Below are 23,766 nucleotides of genomic sequence, written 5' to 3' on the forward strand. Positions count from 1 at the left end.
GGAATCAAAGATCTATGTCGCGGGACGGGAAGAACTTGGACCTCGGGGACCAGGAGAAATGGCCCGAGCTGCAGAAAAATGATAACCATATCAATGTGACCAAGAATAACCCGCCACCGAGGTCAAGCGGGAGTAGCCAGCATACACAAGTCCTCAGGCAGGATGCCCCGAGTAAAGGAGTGGAAGATGTGGAAATGAAGAGCATTTGCTCTGGGACCCCCGGGATCATTACGGACCAATTTCGAGAAATCGTGGAGGCTGCGGTGAAACAGGCGGTGCAGTCTGCCACGCAGCTTTTAATGGAAAAAATCACGCAGCTTTCCAACAAAGTGGTAGCGTTGGAGCGAAACCGGGAGTCCATGCTCAAGCAACTTGGGACAAGCGGGAAAAAATCGACATTCTTGGAACGAAAACGAAGTTCCCTGCTCCAGGAGCTAGGGGCGAAGAGAAGATCGCCGACTGATGCACGACGTGAAGTGGAATCAGCAGAAGACACGAATAACCATGTGTCGTCTAAAACAATCATATCTGAAAATATGGCAATGGAACTGCAGGGGGATGGGTCGGAAGCAGGCCAGTCTCAGCCTTCGGTTGTCGCTTGAAACCGATCCCCCTGCGGTAATACTTCTGCAGGAACCTGGAAAGAAGCCCGTAAAGATTAAGGACTACCGGACGGTCGGCGGAACCCAATACTTCTCGACCCTCGTCCACAGGACATTCGCGGCCACGGAGAGGCACCTGGACGGGGGCGGAGTGGAGTGTGGGTATGTGGTGATCGTCCCGGTGAAGAAGGGGGAGCGGGGTGTCCACATAGTGAATCTGTACGGGAACCCCAAGCTTCACAAGGTTGACTACAGAACTCTCCTGGGAAACGCGGTGAGGGCGGCCGGCAAGGAACCTCTCGTCATCGCAGGGGACTTTAATGCCCCGCACCCGGGATGGGGTTACAAATACGTCACGCCGAAAGGACGCAAACTTTTCGAAGGAATCAACCAGGAACGCCTCACGCTCCTCACGGAACCTGACCAGCCTACCAGGACGGGGACTAGCACGTGCAGAGATACGTGCCCGGACCTCACGCTGGTGAAGAACGTGGGGAGCGCCGACTGGAAGAACCTGGCAGAACAACTTGGAAGCGACCACTGTATCCTTGAAACGACGCTAAAAGAGGCAGGATACAAGAGAAAAACTGGAACCGCAAAGATCACGGACTGGGACAAATGGAGGAAGAAAAGAGAAAAGACGAAAGTTCTCCTGGCGGACATTGAGGAGTGGGCTGCGGACGTGACCACGAGCCTGCGCCCTTTTGTCACGGAGGTTGAGCTTTCGGAGAAGACCCCGGCTGTGGATGCAAGACTCCTCCACCTTTGGGAGGCCCGGCGTGGTCTGACCAAGAGGTGGAAACGTCAGCGACACAACAAGAAGATTCGTACTAAGATCCAAGAACTAACTAAGGACGCGGAGGACCATGCGGTCGACCTCGCTAGGAACAACTGGTATGGGATTTGTGACTCTATACGCGGCAGCCTCGGTACGGCACGGTCGTGGCGTCTCCTTAGGGCACTCATAGATCCAACTAAGACTAAGTCGGTTACGGACAGTCGAATAGCTGAACTCATATACGAGTTACCCAACGATACAGAGCAAATCATGGACCAACTGGCGCGCAGATATTTGTGTCTTGAACGCGCGAAGGAAACTCTAGAATATCTAGGACGCGAAAACTCCGAACTGGATAGGCCGGTATCGGTGGCAGAATTCGAGTACGAGCTCGGGGCCATGAAAAAGGGCACCGCGCCGGGGCCTGACACCATCACGGCAAAACTCCTTTATAACTTGGAAGAAGGCGAACTCGGGAAGCTAGTTAATCATTTTAACGAGCACTACTGGGCTAGGGGGGTGACGCCAGCTTGCTGGAAAACCGCTGACATTCGCTTTATTCCCAAGCCCAAAAAGAACTTAAATCTAGAAAATCTTAGACCCATCTCACTTACCTCATGCGTGGGTAAAGCTTTTGAGAGGGTACTAAACACTAGGCTCATGAGGTACTTGGAGAAGGAAAATCTCATGCCCCATACTCAATTTGGGTTTAGACCTCGTACCTCAACACAGGACATCCTCCTGTGGATATACAAAGATCTTTTGGAGAACCCTTCCAGGGGACAAACACGGTGTATTCTCGCTCTTGATTTAAAGGGGGCTTTTGATAACGTTTCGCATGCCAGCGTACTCAGAGGCCTGAACGAGATCCACTGCGGACAGAGAACGTTCGAATACGTACGGAGTTTCTTAACGGACAGGAAGGCTACTCTAACCTTAGGGAGCATGAAATCCAATAGCTTCGAGCTCGGCTCAAAGGGGACGCCTCAAGGGGCTGTTTTATCTCCGCTTCTTTTCAATCTGGCTCTGCGGGGTTTGCCGGAGGCGCTGGGGGTGGTTCCCGGTGTGGAACACGCCATCTACGCCGACGACATTACCCTGTGGTGTCGGAAGGGAAACGACGCGGAGATTGAAGAAAGACTACAGGCGGCTGCCAAAATTGTAGAAGACTACGCTGAGGAGTGCGGTCTAAAGTGTGCACCGGAGAAGTCCGAATTACTTGTCTTGAGGAACCCTTATGAACGTGTGTCGGAACAGATTGAGGTTTGGGTGAGCGGGAAACGGGTCTCTAAACCCACGGAGATTCGTATCCTCGGCCAGCTCATTCGACAAGGCAGGGGCAACAAGTCGACTATCGATAAACTTGACACCATGACCACCCAGGTCTGTGGCATGCTTCGAAGGATAAGAAATCGTAGGAGGGGCATAAAAGAGAAAGAAGCAATGCAACTCGTTCAGGCCTTTATTATCTCCAGAATCACTTACGCCACACCGTACTTGGTCTTGAGTAAAGCGGAACGGCAAAAAATTGATGTTTTGATAAGAAGAGCTTACAAAAGTGCGCTAGGGCTTCCCGAGAGGACAGCGACCGACAAATTACTAAAGTTAGGGGTCCACAACACGATAGATGAGCTTCACGAAGCACATCTCGTGGCTCAGCTAAAGAGGTTGGCGTCCACGAAGAACGGGGCGTGGCTCATGGACAAACTCGGGATGGCGGTTCCGGGAGGAACGCATACGGGTACTGTCCCCGACCACGAGCTGTCAGCAGAAATACGGAAGAAAATAGTGGTGAGTCGTATCCCGAGGAATATGCAACCAGGAAAGGACGACGGCAGAAGAAAGGCCAGATCTGAGGCCCTGTCTAAGACATGGGAACACAGAGAGGGAACGCTATATGTTGACTGTGGCGGCCCAGTAAACGGAATTGCCACAATCGCAGTGGCTAACGCCCAGGGTCGGGTGTTAAGATTAGCTTCGGTCAGAGTAGAGTCGGCTGGGCAGGCTGAGGAAGCGGCGATTGCGTTGGCGGTTGTTTGCAACCCCAGGGCGACTGTCATCTCTGACTCCCAGAAAGCATGTGGAAATTTCGCTCGCGGGATGGTGTGCGCAGTCGCTGATAGAATACTACGTAAGACGGAAGTGCAGAGGGTGCATCTGATCTGGTCCCCTGGCCACATGGGGAACACTGGGAATGAGGCAGCAAATGCTGCGGCCCGAGGCTCTATTCTCCGGGACTCGTCCCAGTCGGGTGGTCAAGTGGACACGGACCTCTCGTTTAACGAGGCACTCAAAATGAAGAAACTCGACAGGCGCGTTTTCCCGAGCCCGTGCGGGGGGCTTGGAAAGGAAGAAGAATGGACTTGGAGAAGGCTCCAGACGGGCACTCTTGTGACCCCCGCCAAGTTGCACCAGTGGTACCCCGACCGGTACACTACGGGAGCCTGCCCCTTCTGTGGTGACCCCTGGGCGGACGTGCATCACATTACTTGGAAGTGTAAGAAGATCCCTGGACTGGCTCCACTGGTGGAGCCTTCTACTCAAGAGTGGGAAGCGGGACTGCAGAGCGAAGTCATCGATGTGCAAAAGCTGCTGGTGACCCGCGCGCTGCATGCCCAAACCGCAATTGGAGCCCTGGAATGAGGGCATACACCCACTCTCTCTCTATCTCTTTAACTCCCCCTTCCCTTCCCAATCTTTCCTGTTACGTCCAGTAAAGTTTTCAACAACAACAACAACAAAGCTATCCACAGACCCATAATTTTTGCCAGGCAGGTCATTGCATTTATCACTTAACTCGTATTAAAATTATTTCTTATGCGAGTTTGTTTTTAACCTCGGCATTCTCGTATTATGACTCCAGCACCACTACTACTTAGGGTTTACCGAACTCAACATCTAAACATGAGTGTGAATTTTGTGTTTTCCAGTCTCGTGGTTTGGCTCAAAATAACTACCCAGCTACCTAAATGAGACACCTGACCGACCAAGAAATAGTTCATTTGTTTTGATTTTTGAGCTATTATTCCTCAAGCTAGAATTTTGGAAACCCGAGTTATCACGTCATCACGTTTTCCTGGAAATCCACAAAGAACCAAACACATGCATGACAAAAGGGCCGGCCCGTCATATAATTCTGACCACTAAGAAATATGTGTAATTGAACTCCGAAATCTCCGATAACGGCGCACAGCCAATTTTATATTTTTCAGCGCGTCGGTTCTTCTGTTGTGCATATGTCTCTCCATTTAGCTGAGGACGATTTTCGCGTTTTGTTCTGCCCACATTTGCTGGAGACGTGAGCTCGGAGCGTAGGCAACTCGACCCCTTGCACGAGAACTGGCGCAACCATGTGCGTTCCAAAGGACGCTCATGCAGAGAAAAACAATCAAAGGACCAGGGATGTCAAATTTAGGATATAGAAAAATACCCCAATAAATTGAAGCGCCACCATACACGATTTCTCGCACTGATGTACAGGTCTGGAAGGCGATCCTCCCGCCACCTCTTGGTTCAGAATCACACTAACCAAGGGTGGGGTTGCACCTTAAAGACCCCAGGCTATCGGTTGTACCGCACTGGCTAAATTGCTCATCTCCAGCGAGTGACTCGTCGCAACATTGAAATGGCTGACCGACTACACGCTGTATAAATATCCACACAGCCCCAATTATTGTCTCGGTACAGTTTTCAATGAACAAAACTGTACTGTGATAGAAACAACCATCTACATAACTATTTCTTTTGGTCGGTGAAAAGTTGAGCAAATTGCAAAGAGGTGGGAGGAGCTTCCACTTTACGCTTAATTTCTCACCGACTAATAACAAAAAAATCCGACTTTGCCTAACAACAATTTACACGGTAATTATTTTGCTTATTTTGCTGTCTAGATCATCTTTAAAAATTTGGTTTTACATCTTGTCTTTTCCAGGTAACGTCTCGACGTTACGTAATCTTGACGGGCAATCACAAAACGAGGCGTGAAATGACTTTTTCCCCCGGGCTTCTGGTTGTAAGAATAAACACAGTTGGTCAAAAGAATATAATATTCATTATATTTTGTCTGGAATTCCACAGAAAAACAACACAAAGTTACATTGGGCCCTAAACTCGTGAAACGCAAAGTCGGACCCGAAAAATCGGGGAGCGTGTGAAATGGACGTCGGTAAAAAAGGCGCGAAGTCATCGTTGCGATAGGCCAATCGGTGGGCTCCGTCAACTTCGGCCCCAACTTTGTGTGCGACGAGTTCAGAGACCCTTACACCGTTTCACATCACACCCGACTGCAGCTGACGCTACCATCGGATAGACCCGATCAAGCAGTGCCTAAAGTGCATAGTCACGGCGTTCGTTTTTTCTTTTTTTTCTTTTTCTTGTCGGTTTGCAATTGCAGGCTAAACCCAAACACGGATGGGAACAAAAGTGCAATATCACGACGCATTTACTCGGCGTCATTGGTTTAATTGGTAATGGCAAACGCACAACAATGATTAGCACAGATGATTGACTTTTGAAGCTGTTTGATTGGCCCTATTGAGCGTAGCATCGGCTGCGTTGGCTGCTGTGCGAAAAACTCGCAGATTTCGTTCAAATTCAAGTATTTCGATTTTTAAGTTTTTCTCCAAAGTACATTAGGCAAGAGTAGATAACCGATACGTTGCATCGAACAAGACGGGTGTGTAGCGGACGGATCAATCGGAAATATATACTGAAAGGCTGGATGCAATTCCTAAAATTCGTAATCTAAAGAACAGTTGACGGCCTTGCTCGCAGAAAGGGGGCAGCTGTAGGTTTCTCTGAAGTCGCGAAGGCTCGTAAGCACGTCGTCTACCGATTTTGTTCCCCTCCACCCGGCGCAGTTTTGTGTGGCGAACTTCATGTAGAACATCTGTGCCCTGGACAGACGGTTGTGGCCCCAGACGTACTGAGGCAGGTGCCACGGACTGCCAACTGCTCGCACGGATGCGGACGCCGATTTAATGGACAAGCGGGCCTTGGCGTGCAAAATGCGGCCCCGCGCGATCCCGACGGAAGAACAAGAGATCTGCTCTCGTATTCTGGAGGCACTTTCCTCTGACCACTTGCCGAAGTCAAACACGAGACTCCACATCTCGAAAGCCATATCCACGCCCACCGTAGCCGCGTTGATAGCGGGATCCACGTCGTCGCCGAACCTTAACAAGGGGTAGGCTAAGGAAGGCACCAGAATGACGTCGTTATGAAGACGCCTGATGGTCGTCTCCAGCCACGCGTGGTGTAACTCATACGGGTCTAGGACAAACGCCTCAAGCCGCTTGTCTACAGTGACTCGGTAGTGTTTCCTTTTAAGAGCGTTCAGATAGTAGTTGGGTTCGGCTTCTGGGAGCGGCAGATCATCGGGGATGAGCTGCTTTGGTAGAACAAGGCGTACTGTGGACAGGAGGCGTCTAGCGTCCGACGCGTCTGCGGGATGCAAGAGCTCCAGCACGTCACCAATGACGGCCTCCTTCGAGGCGACGAAAATGCCCCGCACATCGCGGTCCCTCTGGGAATCCGTTAGTTGTTCGTGGGCAATGATTCTCCAGAGGGGCGTCAGTTGATTGGTCCAACTCTGGCACCTCGAAAATAGAGACATGGTGTTCGATTGATGCTCGTAGCGACGCAAGACGAGGTCGACGCTGCACATGACCAAAAGAAGAGCAAGCTGAACTTCCCGAGCTTCGAATTCCGAGGTGAGGGCGTGTAATATTTCCCCGATGAAGTCGATGTCCTTGTAACACATAAAACTCGGTGTTGGCCCGATGTGAAACGGAGCTGCCATGGCGATCCACTCTTGCTGAGAGACGCCCGAAACGAGTGTGTGCAAGACCTGAAAGCTATCATTACACGTCATACTCCCTAGCTTCGTTTTTGGTGACGACGAGCGCAGTTTCGACAAGTCTTCTTTTGACACGTTGACTCGCAACATTTCGTTGTACGCCGTGAGCACTTTTTGACGCACGTAATCGTACCTACCTCCGGCGAAGGTCGAGTGCTCATCGGGGGTCATGGTGAAAACGTTGCTTCCATCGTAAAGTGGGAACACCGTTATATCGACCGGTGTGTGAAGGTCGTGCAGCACGGACAGCTGAATCAGAACGCGAAGAACGTCCGTCGGAATCATGGTTTTCGAAATTCCGGTGGTGTCTATTAGTGCTGTCATGGCTTTCTCGGGCAGATCGGAGTCCTGGCCTAGGGTAAACAGGCAGCTTCGATGAAAGGCGGCGATATATTTCCCGGCAGGACTTCGGAATAGACCGAGGGTGGCGGATATACGAAGCGCCTCTAAGGAATGCTTGTCTGCTTTCTTTCTGCTGAGGGCGTCCATGTTATGGCATGCGTACTTGGTGTAAGCTCCGCAAGGGTCCAAGGTGAAATTGGCAGCCGCGATGAGCTGTGATGCCACGTCGGGACAGCAGTAACTTGAGTCGTTTCTCGGAGCATTCCCTTCTTTTTCGGTCATCACGACGAGAATCACTAAGGCCAGAGTCAGGCAAGCAAACGCCATTATCAGGCACGCAATCACGGTGACGCTCAAGATTCGACTGCTCTCTATGGTTCCAGCAGTGGCTGGCACTTTTTTGTTGGTTGAGACGTTCATAGTAAACCGGTCTGATTTGTGAGCTACGAAGAGAAAGCAGCAGCTGCAAGTCGCCATGAAAATCGAACCATATGTTATCCATGGGCACGTGACGCAGGTGACGCGCGTGGAGCATAATCGCCCGTGGTCGTCCTCAGAAAACACAGAAAGAATAAAACTCATGAAGGACGAACACAGACACGCACAGTGAAAGAACTGTGTGTGTCTGTGTTCATCCTTCATGCGTTTTATTATTTCTGTATTTTCTGTAGTTTTCAACGCGCTCTGCTACGTGTGCTATTTGTCCTCTGGTGGATTTTTGTCAAAACCCCAATAGACCTCTTGCAAAATCGAAGCGATCCTAGCGGCATAATGTCGCGGAAAGCCTCTTTCGAAATGGCCTCCGAGATTTTTCGCGCGCTGGCTGCGATCCTCAGGTCATTGCATTCGCCGATCGAGACTGTTACTGCGGGGTGCTACCGTGTATGATTGTATGTATATTTGCGTCGCAATCTCTTTGTATCGAGCACGACCAACTCTATACTTACGACCCACTTTATCTGAGCGCTCCCTATCGAAGAGCCTGCTCCAGGCTGAGGGCCGAATGTCAGCGCCACTTAGTGAGAGGCGTCCTCACTAGGCGGCTCAAAAACTCAGTCCTCCTACCTCGTCAGGTCCTTCTGTTATCCGTGCCAGCTGATCGCGCTTTTCGGTTTCAAGCGCGTTCACGCGGTAAAATGTTTTTCTCTGTGTAAAGGATATTGAAGGAGTCCAATACGTTACTTTGTTTGCTTTGTTTTTTTAGTTTGCGGAGCCAACACCAGGTAGTATTCGCTGCGCCCGCGCGCCGCCAATACCATAGAGGCCAACGCAACCTGGTGCAGCCCGAAAAAAGACAAAAAAGAATACCGAGTTCCTGGCCCCGCCACAGACGCGTCGCTGAAACTCGGCCCTACGGGAGGTTCTTTGTGGAGTGTTTCCAGACGGAGTGGTCGTAAGTATAGAGTAGGTCGTGGTAGGGTCATTCCATGTCCAACGTCCCAGATGTTGCGCTCGACCCCTTCCAATTTAAAAAAAAAAAAGACCATTCGCCGCAATGTCCGTAGCCATGCCCTGAAATGTTTTTGGCAAAAAAAATGTTTTGATGACGTGAGCGCGGTTTTAACTGTTAAAACCAGCGTGAAACTAGGCGTCACACAATAATTAATGAAAAATCAGCTTTTTAGTGAAACACCCAACGATATTGACAGAGTATTTACAGTCGCATGCAGGAAAGCCATAGTTCGTAACAAAACTAAAAATATGCTAAAGTGCTCATATATTCCTGATTTTTTAAGAGCTGCTTCGAGCATACCAAATTCCATAACCATGATCCTTATTACATAGCACTCTAAATACCGTATGGTTTTTAGGCAAAAATATTCCAGTGTTCCGTAAAAAAATCATACTTTTTATTAATTTTTGAATGAGTCGTAGTTCCCCCTTCCTTTTGGTAGTTCAAACCGCCATCACCCTATCAAATTTGTTTTTCGTCAAAAAAATATGTTGGACAGGCACCACAAAGGTTACAGTTAAGGGCCATTAATTTTATTTTAGGAATCAGAGGTGGAGCCGGAACGAGCGACAAGGGAAAGGGACAGAAAACTCCGTTCTTTATTTGGACCTAAAGGCCCGTTCACAGAGAACACACTGGCGCCATCTATTGGGAAGCAGTGTAAACTCGGCGGTCCGGCATATTTTTTTTTTTATTTCTCGCTCATTATCTTTTCTTTTTTGGCTCGAAAAACCTTTGTCAATGTTATAAACGAGCCTTTCTATGGGTATTACGCACATTTGACCTCGGAAATCCCGCAAAACCTTCGCTTTTGTGAAATGCAGTTATGGGGTCACCGCATAGGTGGCGCCACAATGTCAGTGTGTTCCCTCATTCTAGAAACATTTAAGAAGTTGTAAAGGCCCGTTCACACTCTTGCGACCGAGTACGACTGAGAGAGACGAGATCTCTTAAAACTTGTTAATTGTTTTTAGAATGAGAGAACACACTGGGCATTGTGGCGCCATCTATCCGATGACCCTGGAACTGCATTTCACAAGAGCGAAGGTTTTGGGGGATTTCATAGGTCAAATGTGCGTAATACTCATAGAAAGGCTCGTTTATAACATTGACAAAAGTTTTTCGAGCCAAGAAAGAAAGGATAATGCGCGAGAAATAAAAAAAAAATATGCCGGACCGCCGAGTTTACACTGCTTCACAATAGATGGCGTCAGTGTGTTTTCTGGTTTAAAGGCCGACGACCAGACTCGAGATTCTGCAAGGCAGAACATCCTCCTCACCATAGGAGAGGAGGACACAGGCAGCGAGGGACAGGGTAAAACGGGAGAGAGGAGGAAACAGCAGAAAAGTGGAAAGCGCGAACTGGTCGTCGGTCTTTAAGAAGTTTTAAGGAACCCAGGTTTAAGAGGTCGCAAGAGCGTGAACGGGCCTTAAGAGATCTCGTCTCTCTCAGTCGTACTCGGTCGCAAGAGTGTGAACGGGCCTTAATCGTGTCAGCTATCGTCGCAGGTGGCGTGCTGTGCGGCGAAGAGGCGTTAAGAAGCGACTACGGGGTGGTTCAACTCCAAAAAGTCTGTTCTCGCATTAAACAAAAATTACTTTGATCAAACTTTCAGAATAAAAATATTATCGATTGTTCTTCCAAACCCACTATATTTCGTATTTTTACTTGAACCACCTCAGGGTGAAATAAACGGCTGTTTATGCGTCAAAACGAACTTCTTGCAACTTCAGGATTTTTTGTTTACTGCGAGATATTTAATTGAGCGGTTTTGAACATTTTTTTATAGATTCTATACCTGCAGGGCAGCCGGTAAAAAGTTCTACTAATTCAGGGGAGCAATTAGATGGTTTTTAATACAAAAACCAATTGCTAAACTTCTCAAATTTTTTTAGCTTAAAAAAATGTTTGAATTAAACAAAACTTCGCAAGCCCAACCACATTGTAAGTCGAAAGCCGTGCAAGCTTAAGAAAAAATATTGTTGGGTGTTTTACTAAAAAAGCAGATTTTTCATCAATTACTGAGTGATGCCTAGTTTCACTCTGCTTTTACAAACTAAAACCGCACTCACGTCATCAAAACATTTTTTTTCGCCAAAAATATTTCAGGACATGTCTACGGATATTTCGGCAAAAAACCATAATATCTTTTTTTTTTTTTTTTAATCGGAAGGAGTAAAGCGGTACGTCTGGGACGTTTCACATGGAATGACCCGGTATCGAGAGTCTTGTCACGGCCGCTCGATTAGGACTCCCCTTGGGAGCGTCCTGTCGCATGCTTCACTCCGGTGGTGAGAGTGAAAGTTCTACTTTACACCGCAGCGCCAGCCATGGCGCTCGTTACGGCGAAGGAGGAGCAGTCCGCCCGACCCGGCCCAGTGTGGCTGTTTAGATTGTTTTTCGTGAAGCGGCAAGTCTCAATAGACCGATTCCACCAGCCAGTTTGACTACGCCACCGCTGCCGCAATGCATCGAGGGAACTTTAGTCCTTCTGCACGTGCAACAACCCCGCTGGAGGTCTGCGCGTGTGGAGCACGAGACGACACGAGGTTTCGCATGCACGACCGTCTGCCTCTTCTGAACTAAAGTTATGGCGCCGACACGCATGCGCCCAACGCCTACTGAGATTGGTCTATGCCAGATTGCATGAATAATGTGACTAATCTGTGTAGAATAAAAGCACACGACTCTTTCTGCGAGGAGCTCACTGAGCTGCAGGCTGCGCGTTAGAGCCGCATTCAGCTGGCAGTATGAGCGAATAGTCGTTTGATTATTCCCGGAAGTGTTGCCCCGTTTTCGTTACAACTGTGATATATGAGTCATAGTTAGATATAGCTAGATCCTATAAATTCAGGTTTTAACCGACGCTGAAGCACGCTCGAGCTTTGCCTTTTACTTATCTGTGACGGACAATAAGAAACGGACTCCTCAGCAATATAAACTTCATTGTTTACAAACAGATCAAGGGAGGCATATGGTTCACAAGCGGACTACCTTTCGGGAAAGAGGCTTCCGCAAAAACTTCAATATATTCTCTAGAGAACTTTTCAGGTCTCCAGCCCAGTTTGCCATAAGTGGTCTGAGGGGAAAGAGTTCGCAGAGCTCTTCGCTGTGGTACGGGTCTCTGCAGTTAGTGCACCACATCAGCGGGCAGTCCATAAGGCGTGGAAGCACAGCGCTCGAGAGGACCATGCAAATCCGTCCACAACGAAGAATCTCTGCCGACTGTAGAGCCCTCTCAACAAAGGTGCAGGTGAGTTTGCACAGCCAGACAGCTTCAGGTCGTGGATAGCTGGGTTCTCCTTGGTCAAGGCTAAACACGAACTGATATGCTCCGTCGAGTGATGCATTTCCCTTAAGTTGCAGCTTGCATTCAGGAAAGGTCACCTGCAGAATTGAGGGGGTTCCACACATTAACCTTCCTTGCTTTCATTCAGACATTTCTATTGCTTTGCTAGTTTGAATGTTTCAGCTAATTATTTTGAAATTACGACAATTTCTAGAAATAAAAATGGCCACCGTAGCCGGCCATGTAAGTCAGCGGTGCGAACTCAAGTTTAGGAGGGACTTCATCTGAACTTGAGTTCGCACTGTACTTCTATCAAGTGCTGAATTTTCCTAAGCACACCTACAGCTGCCTCAGAAACTGCAGGATTTCCTGTTTCACGAGTGGAACTGGCACATTTCAGCGCCGTCTGGCACTACAAACTAGAGGGCGCATTTCCACATCTGGCAGCCTCCAAAATGCCAACCTGTGCACCGAAATTGGGACTATTTAAGAAACTTGATCGGTGTGCACTGACACTGTTCTCTAGAAACTGGGAGCTGGACATAAGATCAGCTAGATTGCAATATAACGAACGAACCTTGAGCAACCTTTCTGCCGTGAAAACTGCTGTTCTGGCATCAACTCGGTCGTTACCTCCGTTGAATTGGCCGCAGCACCTGAACAGAGACTAAACCGGGTCGCTGATAAGAGGTCGCGTCAAAACGTACTTAAATCTGAAATTAAAAAAAAAAAAGTCAGCGAAAGAGTATATTCTAGAAGCAAGCTTTTGTCTCACAAAAACACTATTTTGCTTCAAAAGTTTGTTCTCTCTAGAGGTCAGTCAGGAGATACTCAATGACGGCGACCGTTGACCTTATTGTCATTAAGGTTGCCTCATAGGTCTCTTTCGTGAGGGACTTCACCCGGGACTTGATACTTTCTAGTTCACTATCCTCGAGGTAGCTGATGAAGTCAACTTCAAGCCATGAGAGCGGATTGCCTTCAGTTCTGACGAAAGGAGTTTATCTCGATTTCCAGTCAGAGATATGGAGGTCGTACCACATTCTAGCCGTTTTCATGAATGACATGGTTGAGGTAATATCCTGGAATTCTGGAGCCCTCTTGTGGGACTGAGGATTCTTCTGCAACTACTCGAGGGTGCTAATTACTACACATGAAAATATTAACGTTGCGCGGCACACTTTCATCATCTCTAGATTCTTTGGTTCCACATGAGCTTGCTCAGAAGCCGCGCTGACTTGACCAACATATTCCCTTGAATGTGTAAGAGGGCTTCTAAAAAAAGGCCAACTTTGAACATCTGTGTTCCATCAAACATATCTCATTCTAGCAGATTCGTCCTGAGGTTTTTCCTGAAGTGATTTGGGTCAAAAGAGTGAAGCAACGGTTCACCTTCACTTGCAGGATGCGGCACAACATGCTGGAGCGTGTTGTCGTCAGACATCTGTCGAAACATCGCGGTGTTGGTCTGGTGGTTGTCAGTGACGATGCGAACTATCCGAAATCCTGCCTCTTCAACCGCTTTCATGACACTGAGTGGTATAATCCGGAGCTGGTCGTGCTTCAAATTTCTTCTAGGGAGGTAGCCGAGTAGAATCACGTGAGCTGTACGAGGCCCACGTAGCACGAAGCAAAGGAGCCTCTTGGCTACTTCAGTGACTCTTGATGGAGCTTCGCATCAGATGTCAACAAGCCCAAAGATTCTGTCAACTTGTCGATCATAAACAATTTTTCTGCTGGATCAACATTTCGTCAATGCTGAGGCTGCAGTAGGGCTCCTCCTTTGAGCGAAAACCTTATCTCTCCACCTGCAGCCGTTCTTTGGTGAGGCTCGCGACCCCGGTCTCTTCCGTAGGCGATCCTACAAACTTCTGCAACGTACTTCGGCAGGGCAGTTTAAGGCAGTTGCGCGTACGTGGTCTTATCCTTTACATGATGTCGCTTTCCATAGTACGCATTCTCTCAGCGTTGGTTCTTGCCATGCTGCTCTTGCCTTGCCAAAATCCATTATTTGTTCCATAACAAATTTTTCAGTCTTGTCACTTTCCGATGCGGCTTTTGAAACATTCATCAAGGCCTGCACAGCTCTATCCTCTTCATACTGCTTTAATCTCTCTTGAAATTCTTCGCAGGTTTGTCGCAGTTTTTCCATTCAAATGCAAGTCGTTTGGCTTGCATTTGAAGGCCGTGCCCGTTTTTCTTGGCATCTTCCATGAATCCTGTCAACTTGAATGACGTCTTCCATTCTTCCATTTTAAACTCTTTCTGCAGGAAAGGTTCAATAGCCTCGCACTTATCAACAGCTGGGGTGCTATTCTGGGATGCTTTTCTGGGGTGCTATTCTGGGGTGCTATTCTGGTCGCAAACGGGTACCTTTCGAGTTGTGACGTATCGAGAAAGAAGGGGCGGAGCCTCAAACTAGAATGATTCTTGTTTGAGGCTCCGCCCCAACGTTCGGGTTCACGCACGCGGTCAGCTAGAATCTGACGATGCCCCACGTCGCGGTGACGTGTCTACCCAGTTGGGGCGAAGAAATCCCTGCATTTCCCCCTGTTCTTTTTGTTATCTTCTTCCTTTCCTCCGGGACTTAGAACGAGCGAATAACGGAGAAAAGGCTACCTTCCGGAAAATGGAAGAAAACAGAGAAAAATAATAATATCCTTTTATAAAATACGAATGATTATTTCAATAATTATAACGTAAAGATAATTTAGCTAAGATATCTCAGCTTTTTTTCTCGAAGTCTTTCGCTACGGTCTTTGAAAACAAACATGGCGAAAACCGCGGTAACGACCTTGTGGTGTTTGTGTCTCGTTTGCGTCGTTGCTTTCCCTGCTTCTGCACGATACGGATGGCATTACGAGAAAAAAAAATATTACGTGAAGGTGCGCTGTGACACCGATCATCCTTTGTGAAGCCGCCGTGAACATAAGCTGCAAATGAAATTTCTTGTTTGCCAGTGAAGGAGACTTCAAATGGATACAGAGCTGACGACGACTCTGTGGTAGTATATGACAAGTGATGAGATCGACGCAGAGTGAAACGGTTGTGAGCATTGTGTGGATGATGCAGGAAAGTTTCTTCGGGAAGTTTTAATAATGCTTTGCTCCTTTGCTCACTGCAGTGATTATGCCGGTATAGTCTCCATAAGCCATGCTCTTCTCTTTCGGCGTTGAAGAAATGCACGCGACGGCATAATCTCAGGCAGTCTTTTTTACTTATTTTTATTTGCAGAATAGCTCGTGCAAAAAAAAACGGCTTTTACGTTTTTACTCGTCCCTACATAGGTACCTCGTTTTCCCATTGGCTTCATTGCGCGTGACGATTCAACGCCATTTGCCATGGAAACGTTCGTGAAACTAGAAAGCCTCTGTTTGCCGCTAACAGTCATTTTTCGAGTTCGGGTTGTGACGACAAAATGACGTAAGAACAAGAATGCACTGGACTATTTGCATTGTTTTAACTCGACAACCGTACCCTTGGCGAGTTAAACTCGAAAGAACATGGCCGCGATGCTCGTCGGATCGACCGCGGCTGGGGTTTGACATGCGATCGGTCACTTGATCAACGCGCACACGAATACTTTCGTGCTGTTGGATGAGCCCATTCGGCGGCAGGACCGGGTCGAAGAGCACAGTGAGCTGGCGTTTAACGTCTCCGATGTAACGCTTGGCGAGATGCAAGACTTGGCTTCTATTTGTGCCGGTGTTATGAAGCTTGAAAGTGGTGGTGTTGTTGTGGCTCGTACGGTAGCGTTGCTGAGATTATGAAGACGGTAATAGACCTTTATTCAGCGTTGCCGTGCATTAAGATTCAAAACCTCACCTTGACACCAAGGGAACCACGTTTGCGCGAGCACGGAGGCAGCAGCCAACGGTCTGAGAAAGAATTTTGCCGCCGCCACGACCGCCAGCGATCGCCCCAACGGCAAGAAAACAAACGACAAGCTCATTGAGGTTTATGTAGTGCTGACTACTGATTCATCGGACGACAAAGGTGAATGATGTAAAACGCAACGTAAGTTTGCCAGCGTTTTGCAAAACGAATTCGTTTCGTTGAAAATTTAATTTGTGGAATTCGTTAACGCCTTGAAAGTTTGACGGGGACTGCATAGTGAACGCAGGCTTCACACAAGTGTTTTTTACAGTGTGTGCTTTGGCTGCATGCATATAAAGACGAAAACACTGCCTATATGGTGCATAAAATAAAATGAATTTCGTTTATTTTGGTAATGTTGACTATCTATTGAGTGCTGTTGATAGTAGTGGCGTAGCCAGGAACTTCTAAGGGGGTGAGGATGGAGCGGGGTTGGGGTGGCTGGGATGTTTATGACTTGGGGTGCGGGGGGGATGGTGTCGGAATTTTGTGTGTATATTCTAGGGCCCGCCGGATTTTGGGAGGGAAGGAGCGAAGCCCTATAAACCCCCCCCCCCCTCGCCCCCCCCCCCCCCCCCATCCCCGGCTTTGCCACATAAGGGGAGCATCCTACATTCACAGGCTGCTATAAGCATGTGCATAGCCACTGAGCTCGTACCACAATGGCAAGGTAGTGGCTGACATTCTTCACGTTACGTAGCAGTTCTTTCTTTTTTGTACATATGCTCGCTTTTCCTTCACACATCTACTCTGCCTCCGCTTGTCGTTTATGCTTGATGGTGATAGGCCAACAGTGCGTATTTGCTCTGCATCACAGGCAAATTTCAAAAATCCAGCTCACACTACTCTTTAATTTCAATGAGTTACTGTCACTTTTGAAACGACAATCTATTGAATTGCTATCATAACACGTATGTTGACTGTAGGACAATTCTATTTTTATTGTTTTTCTTGGTCACGAAGATGACAACCATCCACAAGACACTGGCTAAATTTCTCGTCTACAGTGGGTAACAATGTTACCATACTCTCTCAGACTAAACTGTTGCTGTATAGACAAGTAACGATTAATTTTCGGACAGACCTGTTTGTAGTTTATTGCAGGACATTGAAAAGTGTTCTTATAACTTTCCGATGACTGACTTGCAATTCCAGCAGCTTGGCGTGAAAAGGTAAAACATCTAATTGATACAACGAAATGCCATCAGCAACCCATCTAGATTTTATTGCATAATTGACAGTAGCTACAGACCGCAACAAATTGTCAACTAAAGACATAGGTACTAATCAGTATATACAGCGCCAAAAAACGACAGGACGAAGACGAGAGTAAACAGGACGAGGCGCACTCGCAACTAAAGTTTATTTAGAAAAAAACACATACTATATAGGCCGTTAAAAATGCCTATTCATCCCATCAATCCAGAAGACCTCTTGATAAAATCAAACTCTTTCCCTGAGAGGGCAAGGGAAGGCTCGCTAACGCATTCATCTCCCTTTGCTCTAATCTCAAACGCCTCGTGCACTTCTCGGCATATTTTATCTTTGTATTTCGCCAGAACCTTCACATCATGCAGAACTGGTGAGCACGGGCAGCGACTACAATGAACAGCTAGATTGCCAGACGGGCTTGCTCTCATAGCTGACGCATGCTCCCGTGCACGATCATTGACACATCTGCCAGTCTGGCCGATGTACACGGAGCCGCAAGTCAGCGGAATTTCGTAAACCACTCCGACGGCACACTCAGCATATTTGGTTTTGTGTTTTGTGCCGCACTGCTCCATGTCTGTCTGGGGATTATTGATTCTACGGCACAAGCGTGCCATCTTTTCCGGAGCTGAAAATACTACGGGTACTCTAAACCGCTGTGCAACTTTCTTTAAATTATGGGACATGGCATGCAAGTACGGAATGATTACCGGTCTCGTTTTTGGCTTCTCTCTTGCCCGATTAGTTGCCCCTTTGAATTTTTTTAACAATCCTTCCGCAACCTCAGTCAGGCATCCTTGTGGGAAACCTGCCTTCTGCAAGCGTGAAATCTGTAGATTAAAGCTGTCTTGCACAGAATGTTCACAAGATCGTTTTAGGGCCATCTCCAAACACGTGCTAGCAATGCCCCTTTTTACTTATTTTGAATGGGCAGACTCGTACGGCAGGATGCATTTCTTAGATCTTGGCTCGTACGCCCAACATATGTGACTCTCCAGAAAGCGTAGTTTTAAGTCAAGGAACTGCAGTGTCCCTTCTACCGGCTTCTCGTACGTAAACCTCAGACCTCCAGAACACGAGGAAAACACATCGAGCATCTGGGTTACAACGCCATCCAGCGATCGCTCTGCCAATTCGCTGAACACAAGGTAATCATCAACGTACCTATAAATCTTTATGCTGTTGTCGTTCCCCAGCTTCTCGGCAATGGTGTTGTCACATTGGCTTAAAAAAATATCGGATAGCACCGGCGCGACACATGACCCGATACAGATGCCCTTCTTTTGGACGTACATATCACCTTGAAAGGAAACATACGTGTGCGACAGATAAAACGACAACAGTTCCAAAAATCTCTCCGCACTGATGCCACTAGAATTGGCAAATGACACCTCACCGTTCCGTTCTATGCATTTTCTAACCCCCGAAAAGAGATGGTCGTGCGGGATAGAATAAAAAAGGTCTTCCACATCCAAAGAAAAAGCACTACGCATCCCATTAGCGTCTCCCTTCAAAAAATCAATAATCGTTTCCGAATTTCTAACCAAGAAAGGGTCGTATAGTTCCAAGCACGACAGGTGTTTGGCGAGAAAGCTGGACAGCTGGTACTAAGCGTGCACTAACTTCGAAGCGGTAGAAACCCTGAAGTTTAAACGTCAACTTACCACCATGTTGTTAATGGCTAAATGGTGATTGCGGCAAAGTGTTGGAGTCCTTCAGAATGGTGACGGTCTCCTTCACACCGATGATAACGGTGACAAAGGTTTAGTTAGAGTCTAAGTTTAGTCAACGCACCCGACGACGTCGGTGTGCTTGTCATGGTGGCGACGAAAGCCTTCTTTCGCACATGCCTCAGCTGCCTCGGTCCGGGGTTTTGTCGACCCAACCGTCTCTTCCCAGCCGGTTGACAGCGACACTCACGACGGCCGTCAAGGCTCTGATCACCATCCACTGGGCATTAGCTATGTGATCATCGGGGGCAACCGCGCCCTTGTAGTTCCCCGTTGCGAAAAATCTCAGTGCGGTTCAATTAGTAGCTGCTGCTCGACCGTCATCATCTCTCATCGTCGCCGTCTCTCGTTGTCACACTGCGATCACACGGTGCTTTTCGACAAGCGGTATTGTCGTCAGAAACAGTCGTCGTGCATCGCGAAGGCAACCGGGTGCTCGCGGAAAACCGGTCATTGTACGCGTAGCCATCGTTGAGCAACAAGCATCGCCGCCATTTTCTACGCTCTAGAATCCTGCCCAAAGCTTGTTCCGCTTCGTGCAATAGAAAGAGAGGTTAAAAGCACGAGCGCATCACCCCGAACGATCTTGCACGAACGTTGGCTTGCACTGCGCAAGCGCGCCTGCTCGACAGGGACGTTGAAAGCCCGGAGCACGTTCTTGTAGCTCCTACACCCGCACTAGCTCGCACTCATAGTGAAACAGAGAGTAGGGTGTGTCGAGTAATACCGCAGTTAATCTAGTGACGCGACTTCCGCTATGTGCTACGTGGGTCGGACGTGGTCATACGTCACTTTGTCGTCACGGTCCGAGCTCGAAGAGTGACAGTTACGGCAAACAGTTGCTTTCGTGTTTTGCGAACGTTCCCATGGGAACCGCGTGGAATTATCACGCGGGCTGTGGCCAATAGGAGCGCGCGGTTCGTAGGGGGGAGGAGTTTTCGAGAAACACGAACGTGACCGTTTGTGACCAGAATAGCACCCCAGGTCACAAACGGTCACGTTCGTGTTTCTCGAAAACTCCTCCCCCCTACGAACCGCGCGCTCCTATTGGCCACAGCCCGCGTGATAATTCCACGCGGTTCTCATGGGAACGTTCGCGAAACACGAAAGCAACTGTTTGCCGTAACTGTCACTCTTCGAGCTCGGACCGTGACGACAAAGTGATGTATGACCACGTCCGACCTACGTAGCACATAGCGGAAGTCGCGCAACTAGATTAACTGCGGTATTACTCGACACACCCTACTCTCTGTTTCACTATGAGTGCGAGCTAGTGCGGGTGTAGGAGCTACAAGAACGTGCTCCGGGCTTTCAACGTCCCTGTCGAGCAGGCGCGCTTGCGCAGTGCAAACCAACGTTCGTGCAAGCATCGTTTGGGGTGATGTGCTCGTGCTTTTAACTTCTGTTTCTATTGCACGAAGGGGAACAAGCTTTGGGCAGAATTCTAGAGCGTAGAAAATGGCGGCGATGCTTGTTGCTCAACGATGGCTCGACCAGCGCGTACAATGGCTGCATTTACATGGATGCGACCGTAGCGCATCGAGTCGAGATTTCACGATTTTGATTGGTAGCAGTTGGGTAGAAGAGGAAGAGGTAGGAAGACAGGCTGCGTGTGATTGGTCCCTGCTCGATTCGATGCGCTACGATCGCATTCATGTAAACGTAGATAATGACGGGTTTTCCGCGAGCACCCGGTTGCCTTCGCGATGCACGACGACTGTTTCTGACGACAATACCGCTTGTCGAAAAGCACCGTGTGATCGCAGTGTGACAACGAGAGACGGCGACGATGAGAGATGATGACCGTCGAGCAGCAGCTACTAATTGAATCGCACTGAGATTTTTCGCAACGGGGAACTACAAGGGCGCGGTTGCCCCCGATGATCACATAGCTAATGCCCAGTGGATGGTGATCAGAGCCGTGACGGCCGTCGTGAGTATTGCTGTCAACCGGCTGAAAAGAGACGGTTGGGTCGACAAAACCCCGGACCGAGGCAGCGGAGGCATGTGCGAAAGAAGGCTTTCGTCGCCACCATGACAAGCACACCGACGTCGTCGGGTGCGTTGACTAAACTTAGACTCTAACTAAACCTTCGTCACCGTCATCATCGGTCTGAAGGAGACCGTCACCATTCTGAAGGACTCCAACACTTTGCCGCAAACACCATTTTGCCATTAAAGACATGGTGGTAAGTTGACGTTTAAACTTCAGGGTTTCTACCGCTTCGAAGTTAGTGCACGCTTAGTACCTATGTCTTCAGTTGACAATTTGTTGCGGTCTGTAGCTACTGTCAATCACGCAATAAAATCTGCATGGGTTGCTGATGGCATTTGTTGTATCAATTAGATATTTTACCTTCTCACGCCAAGCTGCTGGAATTGCAAGTCAGTTATCGGAAAGTCATAAGAACACTTTTTCGATGCCCTGCAATAAACTACGAACACGTCTGTCCTAAAATGAATCGCTACTTGTCTAGACAGCAGCAGTTTAGTCTGACAGAGTATGGTAACATTGTTACCCACTGTAGACGAGAAATTTAGCCAGTGTCTTGTGAATGGTTGCCATCTTCGTGACCAAGAAAAACAATAAAAATAGAATTGTCCTACATTCAACACACGTGTGTTTAATGTAAAGGTTATTATAGCAATTAAATAGATTGTCGTTTCAAAAGTGACAGTAACTCATTGAAATTAAAGAGTAGTGTGAGCTGGATGTTTGAAATTTGCCTGTGATGCAGAGCAAATACGCACTGTTGGCTTATCATAATCAAGCATAAACGACAAGCGGAGGCAGAGTAGATGTGTGAAGGAAAAGCGAGCATACGTATTAAAGAAAGAACTGCTACGTAACGTGACGAATGTCAGCAACTATCTTGTCATTGTGGTACGAACTCAGTGGCTATGCACATGCTTATAGCAGCCTGTGAATGTAGGATGCTCCCCTTATGTGGCAAAGCCAGGGGGGGGGGGGGGGGGGGGGTTTATGGGGCTTCGCTCCTTCCCTCCCCGAATCCGGCGGGCCCTGGAATATACACACAAATTCCGACACCATCCCCCTGCACCCCAAGTCATGAACATCCCAGCCACCTCAACCCCCCTCCATCCTCACCCCCTTAGAAGTTCCTGGCTACGCCACTACTATCAACAGCACTCAAAAGATAGTCAACATTATCAAGATAAACGAAATTTCTTTTATTTTATGCACCATGTAGGCAGTGTTTTTGTCTTTATATGAATGCAGCCAAAGCACACACTGTAGAAAACACTTGTGTGAAGCCTGCGTTCACAATGCGGTCCCCGTCAAACTTTCAAGGCGTTAACGAATTCCACAAATTAAATTTTCAACGAAACAAATTCGTTTTGAAAAACGCTGGCAAACTTACGTTGCGTTTTACATCATTCACCTTTGTCGTCCGATGAATCAGTAGTCAGCACTACACAAACCTCAATGAGCTTGTCGCTTGCTTTCTTGCCGTTGGGGCGATCGCTGGCGGTCGTTGCTGCGGCACAATTCTTTCTCAGACCGTTGGCTGCTGCCTCCGTGCTCGTGGAAACGTGGTTCCCTTTGTGTCAAGGTGAGGTTTTGAATCTTAATGCACGGCAACGCTGAATAAAGGTCTATTGCCGTCTTCATAATCCAAGCAACGCTACCGTACGAGCCACAACACCACCACCACTTTCAAGCTCCATAACACCGGCACAAATAGAAGCCAAGTCTTGCATCTCGCCAAGCGTTACATCGGAGACGTTAAACGCCAGCTCACTGTGCTCTTCGACCCGGTCCTGCCGCCGAATGGGCTCATCCAACAGCACGAATGTATTCGTGTGCGCGTTGATCAAGTGACCGATCGCATGTCAAACCCCAGCCGCGGTCGATCCGACGAGCATCGCGGCCATGTTCTTTCGACTTAAACTCGCCAAGGGTACGGTTGTCGAGTTAAAACAATGCAAATAGTCCCGTGCATTCTTGTTCTTACGTCATTTTGTCGTCACAACCCGAACTCGAAAAATGACTGTTATACCCTTGTTATACCCCTGTTATAGACGCTTTACAGCAGCTGTTCATGGGCGCCGCCATAACTGACCTTCAGTTTTTGTTTCCTCTTATTCCGTTCGCTTCACTTCATCATTACCGCAGCAGGACAGGTTATTGCCATTTAAGATGCTACTGTGTTCTTGAGCCCAGCATAGGCCCTTGTGAAGACCCGTCAACGCCCGCTTCAGTGGCTCGGCATCTCGGTAAGACAAGAGAAGGGCGGCTATGGCGGCTCAATCTGGCGCGTGTGTAAAGCGTCTATACCCCTGTTACACGGGCACACTTAACCGCGGTTAACTCAGCTTAACTGCTGTTGCGCGCCACCACAGATACCGCACTATACTCTCTGACAGCTATTTCAGAAGAAGAGAAGAGCGCGCGCGCACTGCTTCGATAGATGCTCAAGATGCTCGAGCGCAGGTCCGCCCGTACTTTGACTGCATAGCCGCAGAATGTTGTCCGCAAGTATTGTGCGCTATCTGTGGCTTAGCGTAACTGCAGTTAAATGTGCCCGTGTAACAAGGGTATTACACGGGCACACTTAACCGCGGTTAACTCAACTTAACTGCTGTTTCGCGGCACCACAGATA

Source organism: Ixodes scapularis, unplaced genomic scaffold (genome assembly GCF_016920785.2).
Source record: "Ixodes scapularis isolate PalLabHiFi unplaced genomic scaffold, ASM1692078v2 ptg000058l_1__unscaffolded, whole genome shotgun sequence".
NCBI classification, from domain to species: Eukaryota; Metazoa; Arthropoda; class Arachnida; order Ixodida; family Ixodidae; genus Ixodes; species Ixodes scapularis.